At 31.5% G+C, this 25,546-nt stretch overlaps 1 protein-coding gene across 2 annotated transcripts in view; it reads left to right on the top strand.

Moving 5' to 3' along the window:
* The first annotated feature begins 23,514 nt into the window (after positions 1-23,514).
* The window catches only part of LOC139491649 (E3 ubiquitin-protein ligase SHPRH-like), a 46,817-nt gene continuing 44,785 nt past the window's right edge, over positions 23,515-25,546 (top strand). The window contains exon 1 of one of the 2 annotated variants that reach the window (XM_071279437.1): positions 23,515-23,613. The gene's annotated coding sequence lies outside the window, so the exon portion shown is untranslated. The remainder of the gene's footprint in view (positions 23,614-25,546) is intronic. The other variant, XM_071279438.1, reaches the window with a different exon arrangement.

Genomic DNA, 25,546 nt, shown 5'->3' with positions numbered 1-25,546 from the left:
CGCAATAATTATTCTTAATAATTAAGGTTAATAATTGACAGTTTTAAAGTATGTTTTGCTGCTTATTGCAGACATGTTCTTGATTTTTATACCATTTGGTGTCCAACATTGAACTATTACAATGCAAGGCAGGTGGCAAATATTTTGTTTTAAGAATACTAAATGTTTCAAATGGTAAAACTTAGCCATTCTGTGGTTCTTGGATAACAAAAAAGCTAAAACCCGACAGCTGCGAAGATCAGGATCTTTTTTCAGCCCTATTAGCAGATCTCATTTGATGGTATAATCTGAGACTACTAAAACACATAGTAGTCTCAGGTATAATATTGTATAAATTAATCCTGAAAATATAAATCCCCAAAATTGTCTCCCTTGAAATAAATATTTTCAGCAATGCATTTTCTCCATTTTTATCAGTATGATTGTGTGATGCACACATTTGTATATAATTAGTACGTCTTCAATTGATGATTTATTAATGAAATCAAATATCTGAGCAACTAGGCTTGTTAGAATAAATATATAATATACTGCTAGAAATAAGGGAAATAACTGTCATCTGAATTCTTTAACAAGAAAATTTGCATACAAGGATATTTGCATACAAGGATATTTGCATAGACCGGTCTCTAAACAAATTTTACAATGCATTTGTGTAGTGTTTTTATACTAATGCTGACTTACCTAAACATCAGGTAAATTTCTTCCCATAAAGATTTCATCCAATCATGGCTCTATTAACCTTATTTGTATTTGGCAATTTATACTCCGTTGTGAAGTTTCTTTTCTTCAGTTTATTTCTTTCAATATATTATAAATTTCTGCACATAAACGTTAGACATGAAACCCTATTGAGGAATGGACATTTCATTTTTTAACTCCCAGCTTTCTTTATGTTATTGTATTTCTCGCTACATTGAAGACCTGTTGGTGACCTTCTGCTGTTGTTTTTTCTATGGTCAGGTTGTTGTCTCTTTGACACATTCCCCATTTCCATTCTCAATTTTATCTTAGTTTATTTATTGACCATGTTCAACATAATTATGATATCTATTAAAAATAGTTTGAAGCTTTCCCTCCACACCAAATATAAGCAACACTCAAACGGCACTAAAATGAGCATTTATTCCTGGCCTTATAAAGCTTCAAAGTCAGCTAGTTCAACAATCTGGTACAAAAATAATACAAAATACAATAATAAATTGTGTCCCTGTAAGAATAATCAGCAACTTGCACTTATCATTTGAATGTGTCATGATGACATTGCTTTGCATAAAATTGACAACATATTAAAGTATTCAAGAACTGTTGCATCATAAAATGTTTTGTTTAAATCAACAATATTATTGTTAACTTAACTATTAACATGATTAACTTTTTGTTAGTTTTTGATTTATACTTTAAATACGTTTTGGATAAACATCACGTTTTGGATAAACTTTTGGATAAACTTTAAATACGTTTTGGATAAACATCATGTAAATAACAAGTGTGTTGGGAAATTGTTAACTTCTGTCATTTGATCATTGTGGAGGGTTGTCTTTTTGACAATCATACCACATCTTCTTTTTATAGATATTTAAGAGTTTGAAAATCAAACTGATACAAAAAGGTGTGTTATTCATATCAAAAATTATAATTGATTAAAAATTTTGTAATATAATTTAAGGCAAGAATAAGTTTTGTCATTTAATGGCACCTATCACTACATTCATGTGAGAAAAGGCCCTAATATTGATATAATTCATTAAAACACCACTTTTGAAAATTTCAGTTGCAGAAAATAACTAGAGGCTTTAGAGCCTGTGTCGCTCACCTTGGTCTATGTGCAAATTAAACAAAGGACATGTATCTTTTTTTTGACAAAATTGCGTTTTGGTGATGGTGATGTGTTTGTAGATCTTACTTAACTGAACATTTTTTCTGCTTACAATTATCTCTATCTATAATGAACTTGGCCCAGTTGTTAGTGGTAAAAATTTACAGAATTTATGAAACTTAAGGGGCAGCAACCCAACAATGGGTTACCTGAATGGTCTGAAAATTTCAAGGCAGATAGATATTCACATAATGAACAATTTTATCTAGATTTGCTCTAAATGCTTCGGTTTCAGAGATATGAGCCAAAAGCTGCATTTTACCCTATATATGTACTATTTTAGCCATGGCAGACATCTTGGTTTGCGGCGCGGTAATCGGACACATTTTTTAAATACCCTAATGATGATTGTGGATAAGTTTGGTTAAATTTGTCATAGTAGTTTCAGGAGAGAATTTTAGTAAGATTACAAAAATTTACGAAAAAATTACTATAAAGGGCAATAACTCCTTGAGCAGTCAACTGACCATTTTAGTCATGCTGACTTATTTGTAGAAATTACTTTGCCTAACATAATTGATGTTTACAGTTTATCTCTATCTATAATAAAATTCAAGATAACCAAAAACTGCAAAATTTCCTTAATATTACCAATTCAGGGGCAGCAACCTAACAGGTTGCTGGTTCATCTGAAAATATGCAGCAGATAAACAGTTTTACCCCCATGTCAGATTTGCTCTAAATGCTTTGGTTTCAGACAGAGATATAAGCCAAAATCTACATTTTACACCTATGTTCTATTTTTAGCCATGGCGGCAGTCTTGGTTGGTTGGCCGAGTCATGGAACATATTTTTTAAACAAGATACCCCAATGATGATTGTGGCCAAGTTTGGTTTAATTTGGCCCAGTAGTTTCAGGAGAAGATTTTTGTAAAAGTGAACGACGACGGATGACGGACACCAAGTGATGAGAAAAACTCACTTGGCCCTTCAGGCCAGGTGAGCTAAAAGGAACTATTAAATTGACACTTTTAACTAATTCTGCTTTCATATATGCAATTCAAACCTCAAACTTAAGCAAGGGAGTTCAATTTCAAGTGCATTTCTATTTAATAAATATTATGTCTGCTCAATTTCATAAAAACAGTGTTTTTAAGAACTTGCTCATTATTTCTTTTTTTTTTTAAGTATAATTTTAAATTTCATATGTAAAAATACATGCTACAAGTAATTTTTAATGATCATGAAAAGGAGAAATAGCGCAAATATATATCTTTATAAGTATATTCTGACAATGTTTTTTTTTTCATCTGCTTTAAACGTAAGACTTGAATATTTAAAATTTGATAATACATTTAAAGCAGAAACCATTAAAGAGCTGATATCATCAACAAATTCTCTACCTAACAAATAAAAGAAAAAAATGGACAAGCATCTTGACAATTTTAGTAAATGTAAACAATATGCACTACAATGGTAATATAATTAAGAAATAATTACAAAACATATCAAATTGTTAATAAATCAAATGAGACAAAAAACAAATACCATATGAATAAACTTCAGAAATACATAACTAAGAAACTCTTATAAAACTAAAGAAATCATTTTGACTATCCAATAAAGGAAACCAATCAAACCAGCAAACTAGTCAGAAATAATGAAATCAGAACTCAGAAATGACCAATGATAAAGAAAAAATGTTAGGTCTGTTAGATTGTAGGTTAAATATTAGTATAGAAATGGCTAGTAAGTAAAATGTATTTCTGAATTTATAATTTGATATTTATTTGCATTAAAACATTTTACTTTTGAATACAAATATTTTTCTGCCAATTTATAATGTAGTGCACATATTCCCCTTAACATAAGATAATTAATTATGGCCATTAACACCAAATAACATCTCAAATTCATTTAATTGCCTATAACACATCAATAACCAGACATTCAAATATAAAAAAAAAAAAAAAATATGGCATTACATGTTTCTGAAAACTTTTTTTTTTTTAAATTAAGCAATTTGTTGATGATGAAGATCTTTGATAGTCTCAGCTAGATTAATACACTTTTTCTAAATAAGTGTTTAAAATGAGGGACAAAAGATACCAAATGAACATTTAAACGCATAAATCGAAATAAACTGACAACGCCATGGCCAAGAAAAAAAACCCACCTAAGCAACATGAACCCCACCAAAAATTGGGTTGATCTAAGGTACTCGGGAAGGGTAAACAGATTCTGCTTCACATGTGACACCCGTCGTGTTGCTCATGTCAGTTTACACCCATTAGTCTAATTGTGTAGGTCACATTCAGGAAAAGTGATTATAGTTACTACAGAGGAACATCTTCTTTATCATCTGTGAAACGAATATTCCAAAACAAGCTGATAAGCTATAAGCTGAAATTAATATGTTGATAAGTGAACAAAAAGGTAAGTAATCATTATGCTGAAGTTTCTGATTAACAACATATTTGTTGAATTTGGAGGTAGACTTTTTCTATAACAAGTATATATGTATCCTATCAAATTAACTTAAGCAGAATTTAACTTAACATAAAAATTAGTAATTAGTTCAAAGTCGCTGGCACAATGACTTACAGTACAGGTCCTCAAAATAGTCTTCAAAATGTGATTGCAAAGTCAAACTTCTCTTAAATTTGTTAATTATTGCAAAGTCAAAAACTTTTTAATTTGTAAAATTATATTGCAAAGTCAATTTTTTCTTTAATTTGTCAAAGTATATTGACATAAATATATATATTTTTGTTTTATTTTGAACACTTTCATTAATTCCTTAAGGGAACATACTTGCTACTCCCCAATGGAGCTCATAGTTCTGTTGTTTGAAGTACAATCTGTTACAAAGACAGTCTGATTAAAACCAGTCCCTACTGCAAGTGAATGGTGGGGCTGGTTTTAATCAGACTGCAAAAAAGAAAGATTACACACAAAAAGCATCATAAATAACAATTATTTCATTAATTTATTAAAATATGTGATTCAAAAGTCAAAACTTCTTAAACTTGTAAAATTATATTGCAAAGTCAAAATTTTCTTTAATTTGTTAAATTATATTGACCTAAAAATATATTTTTCTTGTATTCTGAACACATTCATTAATTCCTTAAGGGAACATACTTGCTACTCCCCAATGGAGCTCATAGTTCTGTTGTTTGAAGTACAATCTGCTACAAAGACAGTCTGATTAAAACCAGTCCCTACTGCAAGTGAATGATGGGGCTGGTTTCAATCAGACTGCAAAAAAGAAAGATTACACATAAAACGCATCATAAATAACAATGATATCATTCATTTATTAAAATATGTGATTCAAAAGTCAAAACTTTTCTTAAACTTGTAAAATTATATTGCAAAGTCAAAATTTTCTTTAATTTGTTAAATTATATTGCAAAGTCAAACTTTTCTTTAATTTGTCAAAGTATATTGCAAAGTCAAAATGTTTTTACTTTGTTAAATTATATTGACCTAAATATATACATTTTTGTTTTATTCTGAACACTTTCATTAATTCCTTAAGGGAACATACTTGCTACTCCCCAATGGAGCTCATAGTTCTGTTGTTTGAAGTACAATCTGCTACAAAGACAGTCTGATTAAAACCAGTCCCTACTGCAAGTGAATGGTGGGGCTGGTTTTAATCAGACTGCAAAAAAGAAAGATTACACACAAAAAGCATCATAAATAACAATAATTTCATTAATTTATTAAAATATGTGATTCAAAAGTCAAAACTTTTCTTAAACTTGTAAAATTATATTGCAAAGTCAAGATTTTCTTTAATTTGTTAAATTATATTGACCTAAAAATATATTTTTCTTGTATTCTGAACACTTTCATTCCATCCTTAAGAGAACATACTTGCTACTCCCCAATGGAGCTCATAGTTCTGTTGTTTGAAGTACAATCTGCTACAAAGACAGTCTGATTAAAACCAGTCCCTACTGCAAGTGAATGGTGGGGCTGGTTTTAATCAGACTGCAAAAAAGAAAGATTACACACAAAAAGCATCATAAATAACAATAATTTCATTAATTTATTAAAATATGTGATTCAAAAGTCAAAACTTTTCTTAAAACTTGTAAAATTATATTGCAAAGTCAAAATTTTCTTTAATTTGTTAAATTATATTGACCTAAAAATATATTTTTCTTGTATTCTGAACACTTTCATTCCATCCTTAAGAGAACATACTTGCTACTCCCCAATGGAGCTCATAGTTCTGTTGTTTGAAGTACAATCTGCTACAAAGACAGTCTGATTAAAACCAGTCCCTACTGCAAGTGAATGGTGGGGCTGGTTTTAATCAGACTGCAAAAAAGAAAGATTACACACAAAAAGCATCATAAATAACAATAATTTCATTAATTTATTAAAATATGTGATTCAAAAGTCAAAACTTTTCTTAAACTTGTAAAATTATATTGCAAAGTCAAGATTTTCTTTAATTTGTTAAATTATATTGACCTAAAAATATATTTTTCTTGTATTCTGAACACTTTCATTCCATCCTTAAGAGAACATACTTGCTACTCCCCAATGGAGCTCATAGTTCTGTTGTTTGAAGTACAATCTGCTACAAAGACAGTCTGATTAAAACCAGTCCCTACTGCAAGTGAATGGTGGGGCTGGTTTTAATCAGACTGCAAAAAAGAAAGATTACACACAAAAAGCATCATAAATAACAATAATTTCATTAATTTATTAAAATATGTGATTCAAAAGTCAAAACTTTTCTTAAAACTTGTAAAATTATATTGCAAAGTCAAAATTTTCTTTAATTTGTTAAATTATATTGACCTAAAAATATATTTTTCTTGTATTCTGAACACTTTCATTCCATCCTTAAGAGAACATACTTGCTACTCCCCAATGGAGCTCATAGTTCTGTTGTTTGAAGTACAATCTGCTACAAAGACAGTCTGATTAAAACCAGTCCCTACTGCAAGTGAATGGTGGGGCTGGTTTTAATCAGACTGCAAAAAAGAAAGATTACACACAAAAAGCATCATAAATAACAATAATTTCATTAATTTATTAAAATATGTGATTCAAAAGTCAAAACTTTTCTTAAAACTTGTAAAATTATATTGCAAAGTCAAAATTTTCTTTAATTTGTTAAATTATATTGACCTAAAATATATTTTTCTTTTATTCTGAACACTTTCATTCCATCCATAAGAGAACATACTTGCTACTCCCCAATGGAGCTCATAGTTCTGTTGTTTGAAGAACAATCTGCTACAAAGACAGTCTGATTAAAACCAGTCCCTACTGCAAGTGAATGGTGGGGCTGGTTTCAATCAGACTGCAAAAAAGAAAGATTACACACAAAAAGCATCATAAATAACAATAATATCATTCATTTATTAAAATATGTGATTCAAAAGTCAAAACTTTTCTTAAACTTGTAAAATTATATTGCAAAGTCAAGATTTTCTTTAATTTGTTAAATTATATTGACCTAAAAATATATTTTTCTTGTATTCTGAACACTTTCATTCCATCCTTAAGAGAACATACTTGCTACTCCCCAATGGAGCTCATAGTTCTGTTGTTTGAAGTACAATCTGCTACAAAGACAGTCTGATTAAAACCAGTCCCTACTGCAAGTGAATGGTGGGGCTGGTTTTAATCAGACTGCAAAAAAGAAAGATTACACACAAAAAGCATCATAAATAACAATAATTTCATTAATTTATTAAAATATGTGATTCAAAAGTCAAAACTTTTCTTAAAACTTGTAAAATTATATTGCAAAGTCAAAATTTTCTTTAATTTGTTAAATTATATTGACCTAAAAATATATTTTTCTTGTATTCTGAACACTTTCATTCCATCCTTAAGAGAACATACTTGCTACTCCCCAATGGAGCTCATAGTTCTGTTGTTTGAAGTACAATCTGCTACAAAGACAGTCTGATTAAAACCAGTCCCTACTGCAAGTGAATGGTGGGGCTGGTTTTAATCAGACTGCAAAAAAGAAAGATTACACACAAAAAGCATCATAAATAACAATAATTTCATTAATTTATTAAAATATGTGATTCAAAAGTCAAAACTTTTCTTAAAACTTGTAAAATTATATTGCAAAGTCAAAATTTTCTTTAATTTGTTAAATTATATTGACCTAAAATATATTTTTCTTTTATTCTGAACACTTTCATTCCATCCATAAGAGAACATACTTGCTACTCCCCAATGGAGCTCATAGTTCTGTTGTTTGAAGAACAATCTGCTACAAAGACAGTCTGATTAAAACCAGTCCCTACTGCAAGTGAATGGTGGGGCTGGTTTCAATCAGACTGCAAAAAAGAAAGATTACACACAAAAAGCATCATAAATAACAATAATATCATTCATTTATTAAAATATGTGATTCAAAAGTCAAAACTTTTCTTAAACTTGTAAAATTATATTGCAAAGTCAAAATTTTCTTTAATTTGTTAAATTATATTGACCTAAAAATATATTTTTCTTGTATTCTGAACACTTTCATTCCATTCTTAAGAGAACATACTTGCTACTCCCCAATGGAGCTCATAGTTCTGTTGTTTGAAGTACAATCTGCTACAAAGACAGTCTGATTAAAACCAGTCCCTACTGCAAGTGAATGGTGGGGCTGGTTTTAATCAGACTGCAAAAAAGAAAGATTACACACAAAAAGCATCATAAATAACAATAATTTCATTAATTTATTAAAATATGTGATTCAAAAGTCAAAACATTTCTTAAACTTGTAAAATTATATTGCAAAGTCAAGATTTTCTTTAATTTGTTAAATTATATTGACCTAAAAATATATTTTTCTTGTATTCTGAACACTTTCATTAATTCCTTAAGGGAACATACTTGCTACTCCCCAATGGAGCTCATAGTTCTGTTGTTTGAAGTACAATCTGCTACAAAGACAGTCTGATTAAAACCAGTCCCTACTGCAAGTGAATGGTGGGGCTGGTTTCAATCAGACTGCAAAAAAGAAAGATTACACATAAAACGCATCATAAATAACAATGATATCACTCATTTATTAAAATATGTGATTCAAAAGTCAAAACTTTTCTTAAACTTGTAAAATTATATTGCAAAGTCAAAATTTTCTTTAATTTGTTAAATTATATTGACCTAAAAATATATTTTTCTTGTATTCTGAACACTTTCATTCCATCCTTAAGAGAACACACTTGCTACTCCCCAATGGAGCTCATAGTTCTGTTGTTTGAAGTACAATCTGCTACAAAGACAGTCTGATTAAAACCAGTCCCTACTGCAAGTGAATGGTGGGGCTGGTTTTAATCAGACTGCAAAAATGAAAGATTACACACAAAAAGCATCATAAATAACAATAATTTCATTAATTTATTAAAATATGTGATTCAAAAGTCAAAACTTTTCTTAAACTTGTAAAATTATATTGCAAAGTCAAGATTTTCTTTAATTTGTTAAATTATATTGACCTAAAAATATATTTTTCTTGTATTCTGAACACTTTCATTAATTCCTTAAGGGAACATACTTGCTACTCCCCAATGGAGCTCATAGTTCTGTTGTTTGAAGTACAATCTGCTACAAAGACAGTCTGATTAAAACCAGTCCCTACTGCAAGTGAATGGTGGGGCTGGTTTTAATCAGACTGCAAAAAAGAAAGATTACACACAAAAAGCATCATAAATAACAATAATTTCATTAATTTATTAAAATATGTGATTCAAAAGTCAAAACTTTTCTTAAACTTGTAAAATTATATTGCAAAGTCAAGATTTTCTTTAATTTGTTAAATTATATTGACCTAAAAATATATTTTTCTTGTATTCTGAACACTTTCATTCCATCCATAAGAGAACATACTTGCTACTCCCTAATGGAGCTCATAGTTCTGTTGTTTGAAGTACAATCTGCTACAAAGACAGTCTGATTAAAACCAGTCCCTACTGCAAGTGAATGGTGGGGCTGGTTTCAATCAGACTGCAAAAAAGAAAGATTACATATAAAACGCATCATAAATAACAATGATATCATTCATTTATTAAAATATGTGATTCAAAAGTCAAAACTTTTCTTAAACTTGTAAAATTATATTGCAAAGTCAAAATTTTCTTTAATTTGTTAAATTATATTGCAAAGTCAAACTTTTCTTTAATTTGTCAAAGTATATTGCAAAGTCAAAATGTTTTTAATTTGTTAAATTATATTGACCTAAATATATATATTTTTGTTTTATTCTGAACACTTTCATTAATTCCTTAAGGGAACATACTTGCTACTCCCCAATGGAGCTCATAGTTCTGTTGTTTGAAGTATAACTTTAACACATTGTTGTGAACATCATTAATTTATTTTAAAATATGATTGCAGTCAATTTTGTAAAATTATATGGCAAGCAAATACACTGTTGAAGATCCTGGTGAAGAAGGAAAAAAATGGGGCAGAATTTTTATGATATTTTTTGTAAACCTTGAAGGACAGATTAGGTTACAAGCACGTCAGAAAACAATCAATTTATCAACTTGTGTCAATTAAAATTCAATTTACCAGAAATTAAGAGAATAAAAACAACCATAATATCAGCAAGTCAGCATAGCATTTAAATTTGTATGCTTATGTATGCTATTAGTAGTGTTATAGTGATGATGCTATGTTAATTCATGCCATGCTTGTGTTTTCTTGTGATTTGCAAACCAAAGGTTACAATCCATTTTGCTTTGAAACAGATTGTAAACACTGATAAGCAAAATTATGCTACACTGAACTTTTTAACATTATGGAGTGCTTTACAATCATAGATTTTAACTTTGAAATGATTTCTCAAAACCTTTTAAAACATCACTTAATAATTGTTTGATTGAATTTTGTGCACCTACCTAACGGTTGAGAGTACAAAGCAATATGACCTTTACAACTAATAAAAAAGAAATTTTGGATTGTTGTCATACGTCATACTAATAACATTCTGGTGTACAAGACCTGTAGCATCCATCTACGGGAAAGCAGGAAATGGTTGCATCCATGCTTTATTCATGAATTCAAATTTATAAAATTAAAACACATCTGGTGGTCAACATATCTGAGATCATTTATATCTAATTTAAGCATATTGTTTTTACAGTGGATTGGAAAACAAGTTATTGCAACTTATATTAATCCCCTTTCTACTTTGCGGGTGCAAGTGCTGCCTTGTAGTGGCATTAGCCTGCTCTCTTTTCGAAATATACAAGGGTGTCTTTTACTTGCAAGAGATATGGGTCCCTCTGAACACAGGTCAGCCATTAATCGTAGTCTTTCGACGGACTATCATTGTTTCCTCAAGCCATACTCGCAAATGGTTTCAAGGGAGAACTGAATATTCATTTATAGTAACATCGGATTTTATCAAGCAAATGTAAATTAGTCAAGTTGAAAAATCCAGAAATTATCCGAGAGCTTCCACTAGGCAAAAAAATTAATGTGTGTGTTTCCTATTACATCTTTGAAAAAATAGGGTAGGTAGGTAGGTAGGTAATTTTTTTATTTTACATTTTGTTTTTACATTGAGCACGGTAGTATTTGCATTCCAGATTTTAGCTTGCTCTTTTGTGTACCCTATAGCTACTTAGGTCAATGCATCTGAACAGTGTGATTGGACTAAAAATACAGTATCAACTGAACATACTTTCCCAAACTGAGGGATGAATCAGGTGTAGAAAAATATGAAATAATTTTACATACAGGTGAAAATGAATTTTTGAGAATTTTTTTAAATTTTGTATTCACTGCATGATAAAAGACCTAACAGCACTAGTGGCCTTAGGTTTTTAAAAATAGCAAAAAAAGTAAACTGTCATGATACATATTCAAATTTATTTCTGATTAATATAATGAAAGTACTTCAGTTAATAATAAACAATTTTATCTCTGTCTGATTTGGTCTGAATGCTTTGGTTTCAGAGATATGAGCCAAAAACTGCATTTTACCCTATGTACTATTTTTTGCCACAGCGGCCAATTCTAAGTTTGCGGGTGGGGTCATCGGACACATTTTGTAAACAAGATACCCTAATAATGATTATGGACAAGTTTGGTTAAATTTGTCTTACTAGTTTCAGAGAAGATATTTGTAAAAGATTACAAAAATTTACGAAAAATTGTTAACAAGAGTTCACACGCTGAAATGTCTCGCCTTCTTTACTTATTATTGATATTATGATGATAATCCTAAATATAAAGCTTTATTACAACTGTGACAAACTTAACATTAACAAAAAAAAGCATTGACCAATGACCAGGCAGACATGTGCAGCTAACAATTCTTCAATACAACAAATAAAGTTGACCTTCTGCTTATACTTTAAGAAAAACAGACCAAAACACAAAAACTTAACACTGACCACTGAACCATGAAAATGAGGTTAAGGTCAGATGACACCTACCAGCCATAAATGTACACCTTAAAACAATCATTCCAAACACCAAATATAGTAGATGTATCGCATACAGTATAAGAATAAATTGTTATCACAGAGATGTGTCTCTTTTTTTTGTAATTTCGATAATGCAAATGTTGAAATTAAAATAGCAACACTTTAATAACATGTATGTTTTGCAAATATTCAAAGTCAATGAACCATGACTGAAAGTATATGGCTAAAAAAATTCCATGGAAATGAGATGTGTCAATGCTAATACATTTACTGCATACCAAATACCATTGACTTATCACAAACTAATGCATGTAAACTAAGCAACATTTCAAAGTCAATAAACCATGACCGAGGAGTAGGGGCCAAAAAAACTCCGTGGAAATGAAATGTGCCAATGCTAATGCAACTGCATACTAAATATCATAGACTTTTCATAAATAGTTCAATTTTAACAAACCTAAACACATACTTAGTCTAATACATGTAAACTAAACAAAATTTCAAAGTCAATAAACCATGACCGAGGGTGTGACACCATATAATCTCCATGGAAATGAGATATGTCAATGCTTATGCAACTGCATACCAATTATCATTAACTTACCACTGGTGGTTCCCTATAAACTGACCTTATCACAAACTAATACATGAAAAATAAGTAATACTTCAAAGTCAAAAGACCATAACTGAGGGGCCAGGGCAAAATAATCTCCATGGTAATGAGATGTACCAATACTAATACAACTGCATATATAAACCAAATATCTTTGACTAAGTACTTCTAGTGGTTCAACATAAACTAGACCTAATCACAAACTTGTAAATTGTTGACGCCACCATCGCCGCCTCCAGAAACAGCATACCTATGTCATGGCTGCCAAGTCTCACGCATGTTCATGCTTTTTTGGTGGCATTTTCCTTTGATCATTGTTTTTTTCTCTTTGATCTTTTCAAGTTTGGACAAATCTTATGCATTTGCTTCATGAAAAGTTGGCAGAACTGCTATGTCTCGCTTTTTGACTCTTGTCAAGCGAGACAAAAACAGACCAAAATACAAAAACTTAACTATAACCACTGAACCATGAAAATGAGGTAAAGGTCAGATGACACTTAACAGCTAGACATGTACACCTTAATACAATCATTCCAAACACCAAATATAGTAGACCTTTTGCATATAGTATTAGAAAAAAAGACCAAAACACAAAAACTTAACTGTAACCACTGAACCATGAAAATGAGGTTAAGGTCAGATGACACCTGCCATTTGGACATGTACAACTTACAATCATTCCATCACACTGAATATACTACTCCTATTGCTTATAGTATCTGAGATATGGACTTGACCACCATAACTTAACCTTGTTCACTGATCCATGAAATGAGGTCGAAGTCAATTGAAAACTGTCTGTGAGCATGATGACCTTGCAAGGTAGGCAAATATCAAATATAGTTAGCCTATTACTTATAATAAGAGGGAATTTAACATTACAAACAATCTTAACTTTTTTTTGCAAGAAGTCACTCAACCATGAAAATGAGGTCAATGACATTGGACATGACGTCAATGACAGAAACTTCGTTACACGAGGCATCCATATACAAAGTATGAGGCATGACAAGGTCTTCCACCTTCTAAAATATAAATCTTTTGAGAACTTAGCTTATGCCCCTGTCGGATCTCTATCCCTATGTCTAACAAAAATCAGTACTGTTGTGTTTTCATGTTATTCATGAAATTATCTCCCTTAGTTTGAAACTTACCTACAATGTATCTCTCGCTTGCTCTATAGCTATAATTTGGTGTTTCATTTACCAAACTCATATATCCCTCATAGTTTAGCCATTGAATAATGCTGAAAAAGTAACAAAAAAAATCATATAGGACCAACTTCAAACTAAAAACAAATCGGTATTGCAATGATTCATACAGGTATTTCAAAGACTTCTCCATGACACACAATATTTTCACAAAGTGAGCTAAAATAGAATGGAAGAAGATCAGACTTCATGTAATATCATAATCTGAAATTACAAGTAGCAACAGGCCATAGGTACTTGGGTACGCTCGTACTTAACCATGAAGAAGAGGATTATCATGTTCTTACATATACTAAGTTTTTCTTTTTTCTTTCTAAAACTGTAAAATGACCCTTTCCTGAGGAAAAGTCCCTCATTTAAGGTTCATCACAACCTTTTGGATAATATGGCCGTATTTACACCACAAATTTTCCTCTGATTAAAGACAAGCCTATGCACCTGCAAAAGTTTTAAGGGATGGCAGGTAATAGATATATAAATTTTAAATGCATTTTATGTTTTAGAAAATTATAAACTACTAGATTTTGCTATCCAGTTTTTTCGTCCCTGCAAAAGGTGCCAAAATAAACTAAGTTGGGTTTTGAGAATCTCCCCTCATATAATACATGTTGTGAGTAGTATTTATTTAAAAGGACAATAGATGGACAATAGACATCTGCAGACAATAGGTGATTTAAACTGCTAATTGAGTGGACCTTCAGGTGTTTGTTTAATTTGCTATCTTCTGCAGACTGGATAAACTGGACATCAAAATCCAGGTACGTTTTTAATTTTCTGAAACGTATACTACATGTAACTTTTATGTATCTAGTTCCTGCCATACCTTAAAACTTTCCTAGATGTACCAGTTTGTCTGTACTCATAGTAAATTTTGAGGTGTAAACACGGCCATATTTTGCAATTCCTTATGATGAACCTTAAATGCAATTAAACAAAAAATGATAATGCTTTTCCCGAAGTTTCCTCTTGCTACATGTACAAAATGGCCCATCTCTATTTTTCATTATCGTTGCTGTATTGATACTATTTGAAAATTTCATTATCCACATGGCTACATAAGGGGTCATAAGCACAGGCACTTATCTCAGAAAAAAATTTCCTATATACCTTATTATAACACTGTTATAATAAGGTATATATAGGGAAAAAAATTCTGAGACAAGTGCCTGTGGTCATAAGCCTTAATGCATCTATACGTTCCTTCGGGTAACATTTAGCTTTTAACTTCTGTAGGAGGATTACATATGTTGCCCATTTATAAGACTATAAGACCTGTAATGTCACTTTCGTTCCTTTTAAAAAATAAGTATGAACACAATTTTACTTACCCTTTCGTTATTTTGTTCGTGTGTTTCAGATTCGAAAATGCTGTTTCCTTTGTGAATAAGACATTAACTCTCGAAAATTTTCTATCGATGCTAAACGTAAAATGTGTAGTTCAAATTTCAAAAGTTGCATGGATGATGCGCAATGTGGTTAATAGAATCTCGGATAAAGGTAACTTTCGCTTACTTTGACCTTGACCACTAACAAAGGTTCATTCGATTTGATTGTTTTTAAAATTGATCAATGATAAATTGATTGTCCTTCAGCTTGCATATTTTTCAAATGTAGCAGAAACTTAACAATTATAGAAAAAAATGGGGGTTTAGGAAAGGGACATCTATTGATCTAAATATAAATATATATAATAGTTAAACGTCTGATGATCTGTATCGTACGTACCCCTAATGTAAGAGAACAGATTTTATAAGCGGCGTGTTTTTATCCATAAAGCAAAAATAATCTGGGAAATATATATACCTTGTATGTGTGGCTTAAACAGTTTCAAAGATTACATCAAGTCTTTTTCTTCTCTAAAATATGTCCGACTTGTTTGTCTAAGGACAAAGAAATTTTGTTAAACATTTCGGCGGGAAGTTTTCCACTGGTCAATAATTGAGGGTCATAAAACATCAAACCAATGAGAACCAACAAAACAAGACACACCCTCGACACGAAAACAACTCACAAATTCATTCGACCAAAGCCTTGTTGATCAATTTAATATCGATCTCAAATCGACCATAATAGGACAAATTATAATAAAGAACGAACATTCATTTTAAATCCATATACTCAACTTAAGAAGCGTTTTTTTTCATATATTATTTATTTTTAATAGCGATTACATGTATATACATTTTGAGGTCTTCAATACGGACTAACAGGCGAATTTGTTCTTAACAGACGTACACCTGATATCTAGATTTCATAACGGCAACCAGATTTGAATCTATATATAAATAATCATATATTTAAAATATTATTTCCTGACACAATTTGAACAACTTCAGTTGCTAGCTGACAATTTACAAGGGAAAATGTGTATAATATACTTACACACTTCCGACAACAGTAGACCAAAGTTCTCACCTTACCCAGAGACATATATATATATTTATACTGCACTCGTTCTATTTGAGCAGTCAAAATGCGTTGACTGTATATTTCTATGTCATATACAGTCACTGACCCGATATCACTTTTCCTCATGAATATTTAAATAGAAATTGCCGAAATAATATTGAATTATTCATACGACCTCTTCAACCTGTTCTTGTTTCAAATGCATACAACGATGCATGGAACGACTCAACATTGTTTCTTTTGGAATTATTGGAAAAACATATTTAATTTGTTAATATTGTTTGTTTGCAACCTATACATCATTATGTTTTATGCTTATGGTTGATATTTAAGTCCATACTCAAACGATTTCGTTCACCATCGAGTGTTGGTTTCAACAGGTAAATGTAAATTTACTTGCGTTGTATATTTCTCCGCGAGCATGACGTGAGGCCTTTTTAAAGGGTATTTCCCCCAATATTTAAATCAAAAAAATAACCTTAACGTATTAAACAACAATTGAAAATGTTTTTTTAGATTTCAGTATAAAGACAATAATAGTGCATTGACTTGACATATCAACGATATAAGGATTCGGCACGAAACGGGGAAATAGCTCTGCACAGCCTCGCATTTCCCCGTTTCTAAGCCTCATCCTTATATCGTTGATATGTCAAGTCAATGCACTATTATTGTCTATGTCTCTGCCTTACCTTACCTACGTATTATTTTATTCTTGTCTAGAATATGCATGAATATAAATAAGGCCGTTAGTTTTCTCGTTTGAATTGTTTTACATTGTCTTATCGGGGACTTTTATAGCTGACTAGGCGGTATGGGCTTTGCTCATTGTTGAAGGTCGTACGGTGATCTATAGAATACAAATATAACCTTTGCATGAGGTCGATACAAGGATATATTGATCTGAAAGAAGTATATTGACTGAGGACGAAGTCCGAGGTCGATATACTTCTTTGGGTCGATATATCCTGTATTGACCTCATACAAAGGCTATATTATATTATTAATTTCCGACCATATTTGTTTCAAAATCGTCATTTGATTTTGTTGAAATTTTATAGATATTATAGTGTCTCCTTGACAATACCAGCATTAAAGTTCTTATTTCATTTCCCTTTTTTTTTCTTTTTTTTTTTCTTTTTTTTTTTTTTTTTTTACATCTTATGTATTTGAAGATTTTTTTCGTCAAATAATCGATCACAGATATCCTTTGTTTCAAAACGTTTTTAAAACAATATCCTGAAGTTCATTACATGACGTCACAAAGTATTTCGGTTTTTAGATATTCTAAAAATAACCGTGCAATATGCTTTTTGCTGTGCAATATGCATTTTGCTATCTGCCGTTTTCTATCTATCTTCGAAAATATAGTTTAACAAACTTTGTTAAAATATACGAATTAATAGTATTATATTATATGCTTAGCAATATATGCATCTGTCGAGTTATTGTATTCTTAATTGTGAATGTGTTTTTAATTTGATAGATGCTTTTGTGTTGTTAAATTGTTTCTTTTAAAATTGTAACACGATGATGACTGCTGGAACAATATTTGGACTATTTTATTTATTATGTCTGTTTAGTTCACGCATCATTGTAAATATAACGGAATTTGATGAGACTGTCGTTCAAAGTGAGAGGTTTAGCGCTATAAAACCAGGTTTAATCCACCATTTTTTACATTTGAAATTGCCTGTATCAAGTCAGGTATATGACAGTTGTTGTCCTTTCGTTTTTATGTGTTTTGTCATTTGATTTTGCCATGTGATTAGGGACTTCCCGAGTTTGATTTTCCTCTGAAATCAGTAATTTTGTGTTTACTTTTTCCTACCAATTTACACTTTCGTATGTATACATAAGTATTTTTTTACATGCACAAAATACATGTACCTCTAAGAGTGTTCCAGCAATACAACGAATATAATGGGTTGCTGTCTGCATGTAATGTTGATAAAAAAAATTCTAACATGCATATTGGTTATAATCATATCAAAGCATAATTTAAAACATGCAAAATTCATTGACAAACGCAATATCGTGTCTACGAACGTACAGTATAAAAAGGTGTAATGACAACGAAGCGTACACAACATGAAAATAAAGACACTCATGTGTACCCTTCTGTTGATTCAATGCTACACATATGGAATATTTATAGAAAATCCACAGCCTTTATCCTTGTACTTTCATATTTGGCAATTTGATGACTGATAGGTATAGGATTATTGCATGCAGTGCTAGCATTGATTTCCTAAAAACAAGTTTATTAATGTAGTTATTGGTTAAAAAAATAAAAATATTGACTTAGTGACTCAGCACGAGGTATTTTGGAATTTACAGGTTGCTTAGAACATTTTGTAGAAAATTAACACTAGCACATCATAGAAAAGCAAGTGAGTAATCTATGTTTCAAATTTTATGACGAAAATCTCTGTATTAAAGCCTGTGGATTTTCTATAAAAATCTAGGTTTATTTGCCACAAAATACTCTTTTTCTAGTAAACGCAATGAAACAGTAAATTATTATGCTTTCCATCAAGTTTCCCCTTGGTATATGTACTAAATGGCCTATCTCTATTATTCATTATATCTGAAGTTTTGATACAATTGAAATTTGAAAAATTCGTACAAAAATGGCTTCAGAAGGAGTCATGTCCCTTAAAACGTGTATTTTTCAAAGTTTGTATCTAGACACAACAAAAAGATAAGGTCTTATTGAGTATGTTAATTTTAACTATGAAATTTTCAAAAATGTATGTTTTAAAAGCTGAGGTACGAGAAACATTAATTTTTGAATATCTAAAAATACCAAGCACGTTTTATCATTGATATCGTCGTGCGTTTTTCAATGTTTGTATATAAAAATGTCACATATTTGAAAAACCTTTTAGTAACTAATGAGTATTATGGCAAAGAATATATTGGAGCAAAATATCCGAAGAATAGATATTGAATTTTCTTTAAAATTCTTATTTTTTTACTGTCTTAACTCATTGTTACACGGTGTGTTCGATTCGAACGCGTCAACGTCCGGTTTCATCTGTATCGAGGTTATACAGGGTGTTTCTAAATGTGAACTACCCGATTGCTTTGGTTTTTTTTTTTCACATCGGAATCAAGTTTTTTTCGTTTATATTGTTTCGTATATATAAGAAGATGTGATATGAGTGCCAATGAGACAACTCTCCACCCAAAGTCACAATTTATAAAAGTCAACCATTATAGGTCAAACATTGTGTCATGTTCATAGGTGTTGCTCGTGGTTTACGGTCGTACCACACTACCTAAGAAGTAGAACTTATATTGCGTTACGAAGGGGTGTCGTTTTAACTGCACGAACCGCCATAAAATATGCATAGACCATTATATTGTTAAGGAAGTCAGCTTTTTATAATGAAAGAAACTTGCATATGAAGCCTCAAAAACTGCAAAACGGAAAACTAAGGAGACGGGTTTGAGAAAACAGAGCACTGAAAACAACTGCTTCTGCTTGCAGGAAATAGATGATGTTTCAGTTCCTTCCGTGCAATACATTATATGGTACTAAGAGTTCTAAAAAAGAAATTTTGATACTTGAACTTTCTTTGATAGTTTTTCTTCGCTTCGACATTGCCACCCCGTGTCAAATTTAGCCGACAACCCGCATGTTTCGTTCTACACAGTGTTATTTTTCTCTAATCTTTGTCCTTGTTTTTTTTCTCAGCAACTGAATAGGCTTGACTGACTTTTATATTTTTCGTCGTCGTCGTCGTCGTCGTCCGAAGACACATTGGTTTTCGCACTATAACTTTAGGTTAAGTAAATAGAAATCTATGAAATTTAAACACAAGGTTTATGACCACAAAAGGAAGGTTGGGATTGATTTTGGGAGTTTTGGTCACAACAGTTTAGGAATAAGGGGCAAAAAAAGGGCCCAAATAAGCATTTTCTTGGTTTTCGCACAATAACTAGTATAAGTAAATAGAAATCTATGAAATTTAAACACACAAGGTTTATGACCATAAAAGAAAGGTTGGGTTTGATTTTGGGAGTTTTGGTCCCAACAGTTTATGAATAAGGGGCCCAAAGGGTCCAAAATTTAACTTTGTTTGATTTCATCAAAAATTGAATAATTGGGGTTCTTTGATATGCCGAATCTAACTGTGTATGTAGATTCTTAATTTTTGGTCCCGTTTTCAAATTGGTCTACATTAAGGTCCAAGGGTTCAAAATTATACTGATGATTTTAACAAAAATTGAATTCTTGGGGTTCTTTGATATGCTGAATCTAAACATGTACTTAGAGTTTTGATTATGGGCCCAGTTTTCAAGTTGGTCAAAATTGGGGTCCAAAATTAAACTTTGTTTGATATCAACAAAAATTGAATTCTTGGGGTTCTTTGATATGCTGAATCTAAACATGTATTAAGATTTTTGCTTATGGGGCCAGTTTTCAAGTTGGTCCAAATCGTGGTCCAAAATTAAACTTTGTTTGATATCAACAAAAATTGAATCTTTGGGGTTCTTTGATACGCTGAATCTAAACATGTATTTAGATTTTTGATTTTAGGCCCGGTTTTCAAGTTGGTTCAAATCGGGGTCCAAAATTATAAACTTTGTTTGATTTCAACAAGAATTGAATTTATGGGGTTCTTTGATATATGCTGAATCTAACCATGTATTTAGATTTTGATATTTGGGCCCGGTTTTCAAATTGGTCCACATAGAGGTCTAAAGGGTCCAAAATTGAACTTTATTTGATTTCATCAAAAATTGAATTGTTGGGGTTCTTTGATATGCTGAATCTTACCATGTATTTAGATTTTGGATATTGGACCATAATAGGTAAATGTCCAATTTAAAATTTTTAAGTTTTTAAGTTTAAGTTCTTAGACCATATTCATTTTGTGTCAGAAACCTATGTTGTGTCAACTATTCAATCACAATCCAAATTCAGAGCTGTATCAAGCTTGAATGTTGTGTCCATACTTGCCCCAACTGTTCAGGGTTCGAACTCTGTGGTCGTATAAAGCTGCGCCCTGTGGAGCATATGGTTGTTTCTATAGTAACGAGACTCTATAATTTATATTTTTACATAATTTGTTTTTTTAGCGCTTATATATGTAGGACTCTAAAGTGCGATGGTACTCTAAAGTGCGATGGTCACGCTAAAGAGTGATGGTCTACGCTAAAGTACGATGGTGTATCACGGCGTGACGCTAAAGTGCGATGGTTGTTTTGTTTATTAACGTACGGTTGTATATCACGCTAAAGTGCAATGAACCAATATAGTAAGGTTCGAGGGATTATAGCTAATTTCCTAATACTTGTAGAGTAAGACTTTTTAGTCAGCTTGGTTGCATATATGCAATATTCGCCAAGCTTTCTTCTTCTTCGTAATGAGTACCAATAGATATAGGTAGATGTTGTATGAGTGCCAATGAGACAACTTTTCATCCAACTGCATTACAAATTTATAAAAGTAAACCATTATAAGTCAATATACAGCCTTCAACACAAAGGCATCACTACATGTTATATTTTCCTACACTGTACAAAATAATGTTTTAGCGGACAATTTATGATTTACGCATGAATTTACTAAAAACGAACGAAAAGGTGAGAATTCAATGAACTTAAATCCATTCTTACGCGAGCATGAAGAATTTGACCAAAACGATGTCCTATATAATAATACACTGGGACCTTACTATTTTGGGTACTAATTTGTGTTTGCTATAGTGACAAAACTAAGTCGGTGACCCCCATTTTTTTCATCATATTTTGTTCCTCAAATCATGCAACACCTTCACACAAAATTTGAAGGAAAAATCACTGATGGAAATGAATAGGCTGTTTGGTCTTTAAAGTTATTAATCAAATACTTTTTTTTGTATTTTAAACATTTATCTTTCGGCATGTTCAGTTTTCGTTTGTAAACGACTGTTCTCGTCATAATTCATTGTACGTTTCGCGGACAATCGCACTTTAGCGTGTATGTAGCGTAGACCATCGCACTTTAGTATGGAACGCCGACACTGTCTTATTATGACATGCACATCATATAAAGAAAATGGTCATAACAAGACAGTGTTGGCATCATATAAAAAAAATGGTCATAACAAGACAGTGTTGGCGTTCCATACTTTAGCGTGACCATCGTACTTTAGCGTCCCCATCGCACTTTAGAGTCCTACATATATATTAGACATATTTGTTAGGCAATAAAATATATGCCCCAAACCACGCTCGGATTTCCTATAGATCATTTTTATTTAGTTTTATCATTTCTCCAAAGCTTAAAGTAGCGGTTTTGGATTTCAGTTATTTGGTTTTTTTCCTTAAGAGACTTTAGTTTATAGTCGACTGAATGCGCGTATGTGCGGTTAATGATACCAATAAACTAATAAATTTTCTACAGCATAAAGCATAGAAGATTTATAGATCTTCTATGTTCTTATGCTGTATGGAACACAGCGAGTAAATAGATTAGGGTGTGGTTGGGTCCTTCATTTCTGTATTTTCACTTTTTTTTGCATAATTTTCTTTGAATTATTTTTGTAGCCCTTAACATGAGTTCTCTTCCTCGCTGTATTTTGTAAAAAGGACCCGTCTCAGGTTTTTTTTTTGTGCTTCGATATTGGACATCAGAGATGTGCTTGTCAGTTGAATCCACTGTTGATGTAAAGACAAATGTTTAATTATTCCTCTCATGACTTATCTGGGAACAATTTATCAATATACATGTTCCTGAACTCATAATGTTTAAAAAAAAAATGCTCTCGATTTTTTTGGGATATGTTTTTTTTTCTTCAAGTAATTTGCTAAAATACATGCGTTTTATTTACTTCTCATTATTTTAATTATAATTTAATTGGTGATTCGAAGAAACATAAAAATATTTCTTCTTGCATAATAACCGATGTAGAACTCCTTCCAAAATTATAATAAGATAAGGTAAATTTTGGGGTCCGAGGATAAAAAAGATTATAAAAAAGAAATCAAAACCAATAATTATGTTACTTACACGGATTTGTTAAACGTTTTTTGTATTTATTTATTGATTAACCACCGGAAGTAATATTGCACAACTGTTCCGGCCGGTAAGGAATGCAAATTTCAGAAGTGAAAACACAATTTATATATGACATCGTTTAATCGGTAAGTGCAGTGTCGACCAAAGAAGATTTGTAAGGGAGAGATGATTTTATTTTTTACATCAATTTAAAATAAACATTGAAAATAGGGGAATGAATACACGTTATCGCTACTTGTCCGCCATTACTGGTCAGTCTGGTGTAACCGGAGAGCACGAATTTCATTACAAAATTGCTTGTCTCCACCGGGACTCGAACCCGGTACCTCTGTGTTACAAGGCAGCGCGTATACCGACTGAGCTAAAGAAGTGCTTCCTTAGCTCAACCGCTTACGGCTGACTAAGTATCTACTAAGTTTTTCTAAGGGAAGCAATCCCGTCACACTACCCCCACCTCACCCCACCCCTTAACCATATATATATTCTTGTACCGAACAATAAAACAAATCAAATGAAATAGAAGGTGAGTCCCCAGGGGTCACTCCCACCCCCTTGTTGTTTGAGAACTTGTAAATGGTTGATATCCCCACCCATAAACCATATATATTTTTGTATGGGACAATAAAATAAATCAAATCAAATATAGAAGAAGTCCACAGGGTGACCCCACCCCCTTCTTTTTGAAAACTTGTAAGTAGTCGAAATCCCCACCCCTACAAGCTTCGACAATAACACTTGTCTGATTGTCCAGAACCAGAGTAAAAAAAAGGTCGGACAAGTAAAAGCTTTATCAAGCTTGTCCGACGGGACAAGTAAAATTAATTCTGCAGAAAATTAATTTGATTAACAAAGTAATTATAAACAAAAAACAAGAGAAGAGAAAATAAAATTTTAATTGACATGTTTACTTGCAATCGAATATTTAAAACTGGTTCTTTGTCAGTTACTATTTAAGAGGTAAAAGCATACTATTGCTGCAAACCAGTCTTACTGATCTGAATCAGTGATGCACTTTGCAGATAAGGTAACTTTACAAGACAGTTCTGACCAACTGGAAAGGATTTGGCTCCAAGTTTATAGACAGTTTGGCACCGTATGAGACATATTTCATAGACATGATTCATAGACAGTTTAGCAACACCAGACATATCCACCAAGACAAATCTTGGGCTCCAAGTTTATAGACAGTTTGGCACCGTTACGTATGTCAGAGACATATTTCATAGACATGATTCATAGACAGTTTAGCAACACAGAGACATATGACCAAGACAAATCTGTACATCCATCATTTTCCTACCTTATTCTGTTGCTTTGCTTTCCTACCTTATTCTGTTGCTTTATAATAAATCATACTGGTAATTTTTTTTAACAAAAATTCTTTTTTTTTTTAATAAAAATGAAGAAATTATTAACCATAAAATTCAATAAATCATATTTAATCCTATGTAGAAAAAAAACAATACTTGTAATACGGTGACCTATAGTTGTTAATTTTTTGCAGAGAGTTGTCTATTTGGCAAAAACATTCACAGGCCTATCAGACAGTGCGTGCCTCATGTACATAGTCTAATGAGACTTTGGCATTTATGAAAACTAGAACCTGTGACATGACTAGATTCAGTTGTTCCATCTCATATTTTTGAAAAGTATTTCAAAAGATAAACTATGTATGAATCAAACACCAAACACTGTGGAATCAAGTTCAGTTCTAATGTTTTAATTTATTTTGTTCCTTGCATTGACTTAAAATGCAAAAAAAGGTTAGTACATGTATTAAGATTTTTTTCGGACAAGTAAGTTTTGGTATGTACTTGTCCTGCTGGACAAGTTGAAAAAAAAAGTTATTGTAGAGGCCTGCCCTAAACCATATATATGTTCTTTTATAGGGCAACAAAACAAATCAAATGAAATATAGTGGGAGTTCCTCTGGGTAATCCCCACCCATTAACCATACATGTTCTTGTATTGGACAATAAAACTAATAAAATGAAATATAAGGAGAGTCCCTCGGTGTTACCCCACCCCATCCTGTTTTGAGAACTTGTGAACAGTCAA

The sequence above is a fragment of the Mytilus edulis genome, chromosome 10 (genome assembly GCF_963676685.1).
Source record: "Mytilus edulis chromosome 10, xbMytEdul2.2, whole genome shotgun sequence".
In the NCBI taxonomy this organism is placed as follows: Eukaryota; Metazoa; Mollusca; class Bivalvia; order Mytilida; family Mytilidae; genus Mytilus; species Mytilus edulis.
The sequence above is the reverse complement of the archived record's forward strand: the minus strand, read 5'-3'. Positions and strand labels throughout refer to the sequence as shown.